The sequence below is a fragment of the Perna viridis genome, chromosome 1, assembly GCF_037379345.1.
Source record: "Perna viridis isolate PV_CMFRI_1.1 ecotype Kerala chromosome 1, ASM3737934v1, whole genome shotgun sequence".
Classification (NCBI taxonomy): domain Eukaryota; kingdom Metazoa; phylum Mollusca; class Bivalvia; order Mytilida; family Mytilidae; genus Perna; species Perna viridis.
Genome location: NC_142445.1, coordinates 22,581,131 through 22,588,034, shown reverse-complemented (window position 1 = coordinate 22,588,034; position 6,904 = coordinate 22,581,131). Strand labels below are relative to the sequence as shown.

Sequence of the window (6,904 nt, the reverse complement as noted above, 5' to 3'; positions counted from 1 at the left end):
ACTTTTGATGTTTCCGGTGTAATCTTGTGGCTCGTTATTTACAATAAGTAATTGTTGTAAATCGTTTATATAGATGCAATATATGAGTCGATAGGCAAGATAACCAAACCTTACCCACCATGGAGGGATCTTTGCAAACCTATATAAGGTTGAAAGATATGTACATTAGAAACATGAATTCGCCTATTTACCAAAAATATCTGAAACGTTGTCATGGAAATCAAAATAGAAAAATAGACCTACAGGAAATTTTAAATTACGCAGCTTTTAAACATTTTGTTTCCATGTAAGTAAAATAAGTACTTTTTTACATAAAAAATAGTCTAAATTCTCCTTTACTCTGAAGGTATGAAAAAGTTGTTAACTTTGAAATACATTTGTATAGAATAAAAACTAATCACTATTTTAGATTTTGTAAAATTTTGCTGTGGAACGAATTACTTTTTATCTCGCATGCATTGTCATCACTTGGCGTCCGTCGTCCGTCGTTCAAAATTTTCAAAATTCTCCTCTGACACTACTTGACCAATTGGAACCCAACTTTGTATGTATGAATGTACTTGGGGTATTCTGCATAGAACTGATGTGAAGATTTTCGATCCGTCGAAAAGAATGGCCGCCGTTACTAAAATAGAACATAGGGGTCAGACAGTAGTTTTTCGCATATATCTTCAAAACCATTAGGTTTAGCCAAATTCTGACAAGATAAAAGTGTTTAGCATGATGAGATCTATCTGTGGTTAAATTTTCATTTTAATATGTGAAGCCATGTTGGAGTTATTGCCCCTTTTCTACGTTTCAATAATAGATAGAAAGAAACTTTCAATCCCTGAAATGATCCTTATGATAGTCCTACCAAAGTCTTCCTTAGTCAAAATTGTTGGACGACTCCTTATTAAATTTATTCCCCTTGAAAGACAAACTTTAACTAGGTGAGCGATTCAGGCTCCTTGAAATATGACTTTTGTTTTAACTAACAATGATCGTAATATACAAAACTCAGTATAATGTTATCCAACACATTTACTACAGTTTTTTAATAACTTAAATCACCATAAGTTTATACTTTTTTCATATACGTCCATGTAAACGCTACACTCATATCGTCTGAAATGAAAGGGGTCATTCATGCAACATCACCTAAAGGTTTACATTGCTGTAATACTTTTGCAAACACACAGGTTCATGTTCTATTAATGTAAGGCATTAAATATATGACTGCCTGCAAAATAAACCCTCAAAGAGATGCCTTTATTTATTGTCCCGCTATCATTTCATCTAAAAAATTGAGGAATCTTTACTTTTCAATGATATCTCAAAATTTATTGTATCTGTATTTTCTCACTTGAAAACTAAGATTTTTACGGAATATCAGCATTTCACTGCCTGTGGCCTTCAGTATTTCTTTGATACTTAGCTAGCACCGCACTTAAGGGGTTGTGGATATTTGAGTTCAAGATAATTGACGTTCTATGTAAAGGTTTTTTTCTTATTAATCTGCAAAAAATAATGATCTCTCGGTTGTTACCAGTGTAATAAGTGCGCTGAGATATCATGCATCCACATATTTTTATAATGTTAAAGAATTAAAAACATGTATTATGGTAAAAAAAAAAACTGCCTTAAATAGACACCGAAAGTACATCTTCAGGGAAAATTTGTAAGTTGCTGCTGATGTAAGCTGGTAAATACAAGGAAGTTAACTTTCTACAATCATCCCCGAGTCAATAAAACAGAATCATAAACAAATAAGTAACTGTGACGCCACCAAAAACTTGGAGCATTGCAATTACCGAGGGTAAGCATCCTCTGCTTACGATGTTTCACCAGTGGGTGTTTTGTATGTACTGATTACGCCGAACTGTCCTAAATGTTGCTGGACTGTGGGTGTATTTAGAGGTCACTGGACCATACGTTTTAGTGACACTGAACGTACATGATATAAGATGTTTTACGTATTTGCATTGTGTAATGTTGGTCACAGGACCAGATAGAAATCATAACGGTATGTATGGATTACACTATAGATTTGTTATTTGGAGTGTTTATTTAATTACAAAAAATATTTTCTACTGGATTCTGGTCCGAAAACGAAAAAGTGGCACATCCTGGTCTCCGTACGCTTTTACACGATTTGCTAACAACTGTAACCGATGCTAGCCAGCAATAGAGATAAATTTACAGTAGACAAATATAGTGGTGGTTTTAAAAGACTTGCCAAATGGACAGACAAATATCGTGAAATAACTTGTATTTTACCATGCAAAGAAATTTATGTTGCTCTTTATCTGCAAAATTTAATAGAATCTGCAAATCATTTTAGCATTATTGAGTCTGCATTTTATATTATCAGATGGGCGCAAAACTTAGCTGGTGTAAAAAAAATATCCTTGCGATTCAGATTTAATTTCTTCAATGGTTGATTCAGCAAGGAGAACACTTTCTAGAATTATCAAGAAAAAGGAACCTGTGATACCTGATATTATGATTAAATCGTTTGCTAAATATAATACTGCCAATAGAACACTCAAAGAATTACATTTACTTACTATCTGTTCATTAGCGTACACAGGTTTTTTACGTTATAATGAATTATGTAACATTAAAGTTTTTGTGACGGTTATATGGATATTATTGTCGAAAGGAGCAAAACAGATTGCTATAGAAAAGGCAATCATGTCTTCATATCAAAGTTGGAACGTCCGCAATGTTCTGTTGATTTACTTTCAAATTATTTAGATGTAGCCATTATAGATATGAAGTCTGATATGTATATTTATAGATTGATTTCGTTTTTTATGTATTTTCATTAAGAAAGAAAAATGTTTGTTTGTCGTAGAACAAGAGAAATCGTAGCTATGGCATTAGCTGATTTTGGCTGTGGTATATCTGATTTTGGTTTGCATAGTTTCAGAGCTTGAGGGGCAACAGCCGCCGCTCAGAATGATATATCTGATAGATTATTTAAAATGCATGGTCGCTGGAAATCAGATAGAGCCAAAGACGGAAATTACAAAAGCGTTTATCAGTTTCTAAGAATCTTGGAATTTAGTTACATGTATATTTCTGTCTACTTTCTTTGTGCGTCGAGGTGGTCACTGCGCCATTCGGTATCCAGACTTGTGGTTGCTTCATTGTATTTAGAAAGTAAATGCTTACGTTGAGGTGTACATAATTGCATGTGCTCAATTATGTACACGTATGTTCAAAATAGATGGAGCTTTTTAGCACATAAATACTTTAGTGCATTACAACATAAACATATTTGTTTTATACGGGATTACTTGATTTCGTGACAAAGTACAATAATAATCGAATATACAATGTAATTGAACTGATTAAACTTCAGTTTTCATTGGCATTTCAATGTGCAAAATTTTCGTTCGTATAAAGTTTTTTTTTTTTTATATATTTTTGAAGATTTGAATTTATCAACATGCAAATTCACATGCAATTGACATATCATACTAAAGGTACAATTAATTGTAATACCTGATTAAAGCAGTAAATGCCAGAAGGTAACAAATAATAATAATATATCAACTCAAAAAGTTCCATCATCTTTTATTTTACTTTTTGGAAAAAAAACTTTTACACGTAGTAGCTACAAACTGAAAAGATAAGCTGAAATATATGCACACAATATGCGTACTTAGAATCCTAATCACAGATGTTATCTTAGATTTTATTCTTTTTCTGAATTACTTATATGGAATATAACTTGTAACTATTTTTGTCGATAACATTTTGTAAAATAAAAAAAATTGAATTCAGAGAATACATATATATCTTCAAAAGTGTAATGATAAAGTGAGACACCTGATTAGTGAAATTTGATGACATATTATAATATTAAAAAACGAATATTTTGCCGTTGCTTTCTATCCTGCTCTTTATAGTAAGATAATATCCATTCTCTTAAGGAGGTAAACCTAGGGTAAGGGACATAACTCGTGAAATCAGTGATATGTTTATATCATATTTAATTTCACCAAAGCCTCTCAAGCTTTCATTTGAATCATAATAAAATGAACCCAAGTTAATTAGATGCTTACATAAGATTGATGTGAAATTCTGAATACAAACGTTCCAATGATTTTTATGAGTTGTGTCCCTTATCTTAGGTCTACCTCCTTAAATTCTAGAATGTACAATCTTCTTGTACTGTTGAAAAGTTGTTCCTCATCATATCGAATTTTCTGGGGTGAAAGAAGATGCCGTTTGTTTTATTTGTTTTCCTTTTTGCTATTGCTGTTGAAAAAAAATGTATCTAGGATAGAAGATTTACATGACAAAGTGGATAATTTAAGGGTGTTCATGAAGTCTATGGAGAACTCATTGATATATATATATTATCAACAATCTGGAACGAGGTAAGATTTAGAAGTAACATAACCATAACAGACTAATCTGTTCTGTATACGCCGGAAGTTCGTTTTCTATCCACGGAAAAGTCTAAAATTCCGCAATTCAGGTCGCAATATTCACTAGTTATTTTTTCATATTTGAGTGTTATAAAGTTATATCATTTCAAATCAATAAATGAAACATTTTGTTGAAAAAATGCTTTCCCGTAATATTTAGCACTTTTTTTACGGTCATAAAAATATATAACTGTAAAGAAATTGTGAATCATTCGAAAAGATATGTCACATTTTTTTTCTGAAACCATTCAATTTAAAAATAAAAATGAATATTCCTATTGGTTTTTGTATAAAAGATGAAAATGTTTACATTGTGTAGGGTAATCAAAGACTTTCTGGATATTACAAGGGTAGAACACTTTGGCTGTATACTGCAGAGAATATAAAGAAACAAAAAATAGACAAAAACCGTGAAACAAACGAGGAAATATTCAGAACAATGTAGCACTAGTTACTATGATGAAAACAATTTTATGCTTTGTTTGGAAGCCTGAAAGGACTAACCGAAATTTATGTCACGTTAGAAAAAAATGAGATGTCAAGTCAATCAATAAATGCAATTTACACAACGGAATTTAGTTTTCAAGTAGTTAGGTTAAAATAAATCAGATAGCGACTTCATATCAACAGATACAAATTGTGTAATGTTATTTGTCGTGTAATAATGAATATTGAATCAACTTATTACTTTATTTGACATTCGATAAAAGTCTATCAAATGTAAAACTGTTTTCTATTCTCTTTTCACTTTTTTTTTCTTTTTTTTTCCTTTCAATATTGTTTGGTTTTGAGTTTTTCTTTATGCATGTCATTCAAAGTGAGACATTGAAGCCACATATTTCGATAACCTATGTGTTCCGTTTAAAATAAACAGAAGGCTGTCGAGACTTGATTAATAATTTCGCCAAAGACATTCTGAAAGATATCAAGCATTATTTGCTAAATTAGTTGAACTAACTTACACATTTAAGATTTAATTTGGACGCATCAACTACCAAGGTTTTTTTATTTATTCAACGGGTCATAGTTTTCCTTTCCTCGTTTGTCTACCCGGACTTGACTTTTTATGAGCAACTCGATGGGTGTTTCTAGAAAAACAGAGGATGCTTACCCTACCGGTGCACCTGGTCCATGATACCAGTTTTTAGTGGAGTCCGAGTTGCTCATTTGTTTTGTTACTTTATATGTATGATTTTAGTTACTTTATGTTCTTTGTTGTGTATGTCTGTTTTTCATGTCTGGTCTTTGTCCCTGGATTACGTTCTTTTGATTACAGCTATAGCCTTGGTTCCCTTGATTACTCTTTCACTAAAGTTAAGACACTTTAAAACATCTTTATTTGTTTGACAAAGTCCTTTGTCCATGTCGAATTTGTAAAGATTTGAATAAAGCCCTCCAATATCAGTTCAAAACCGTAGTGAATGGACGAAGTAATAAACTAATTTGAAATGATTTTTATCATTAGAGTTTTTTCGTTTTGATTGTTTAAAAGTATCGGAATAACATTCACACTAAAAAACTACGAACTACAAAAAAGTACCAATTTAAAATACTTACTAACAATTCGAAGTAAATTGTCAACTGTTTGATATCTATGTAAACATTGAGGCACAATCAGAAGCGATGGAATACGAGTACAACTCATTGAAAAATATGAGCACATGTTAATGACAAAAATAATTTAACTTTTTCATATTTTGTCATAATGTTTTTAGATCAAAATAATCGAGGTTACCTTCTAACGATGAACAGTTATATCAACCCAGTTTTATTCCGTTTAAAAAAAAGGGTATGATAACCTTTTAAACGTCTGATACAACACTGTTATTTTAATCCAAAAATATATGTTTTAACACGGCAACAGGAGTTTTAATTACAATTGCAAAAAAAAATAGACGTACAACAAGATTGGACACCTCAAATTAATACACATTGTTAAACATACCAAGACCCTTATTCTACCATTACTTAAGATATGCTGTAATAAGCAGCTGCTAGTCTACTCCTTCTTCATAGCAACATATTACTAGCATCGGCCCATGTTTATCACAAACCATCATTGTTTGGGGGAAAATTGTCTCATTGGGAAAAATATAAGCCATATTTTTTATCAATTTAGATCGAAGATCGGAATTGATATAGTAGTCGCCAGAGCCTTTATATTTATAAAGCCTGATAGCATCTGCAAATTATCTTGTGCTACCGCGGTTAAATAGTCCCCTTGGCAAACCCCATTTAGGTTCAATGCAGATAGTTAGGTCCATTTTACAGGTATTTCTAATATATCAAATTTAATTCTACGTTATTCACGCCAATAAACAAACCAAATAAACAATTTTTACTGTGAACTTAATATGCTGTTTAGTGATCCAATTAAAAATAGTCGACCTCTAACCTCTTATGGGTACCTGTTTATTTCTAAGTCTTTCGCTGTCAATATATTAAAGGTGTCTATTTATTTACTAGACGCATAATAAACC

The 6,904-nt window shown here is 31.5% G+C and overlaps 1 pseudogene; it reads left to right on the top strand.

The window, feature by feature from the left end:
* Nucleotides 1-2,415: 2,415 nt before the first annotated feature.
* Nucleotides 2,416-3,052, top strand: LOC148627814 (uncharacterized; annotated as a pseudogene).
* Nucleotides 3,053-6,904: the final 3,852 nt, after the last annotated feature.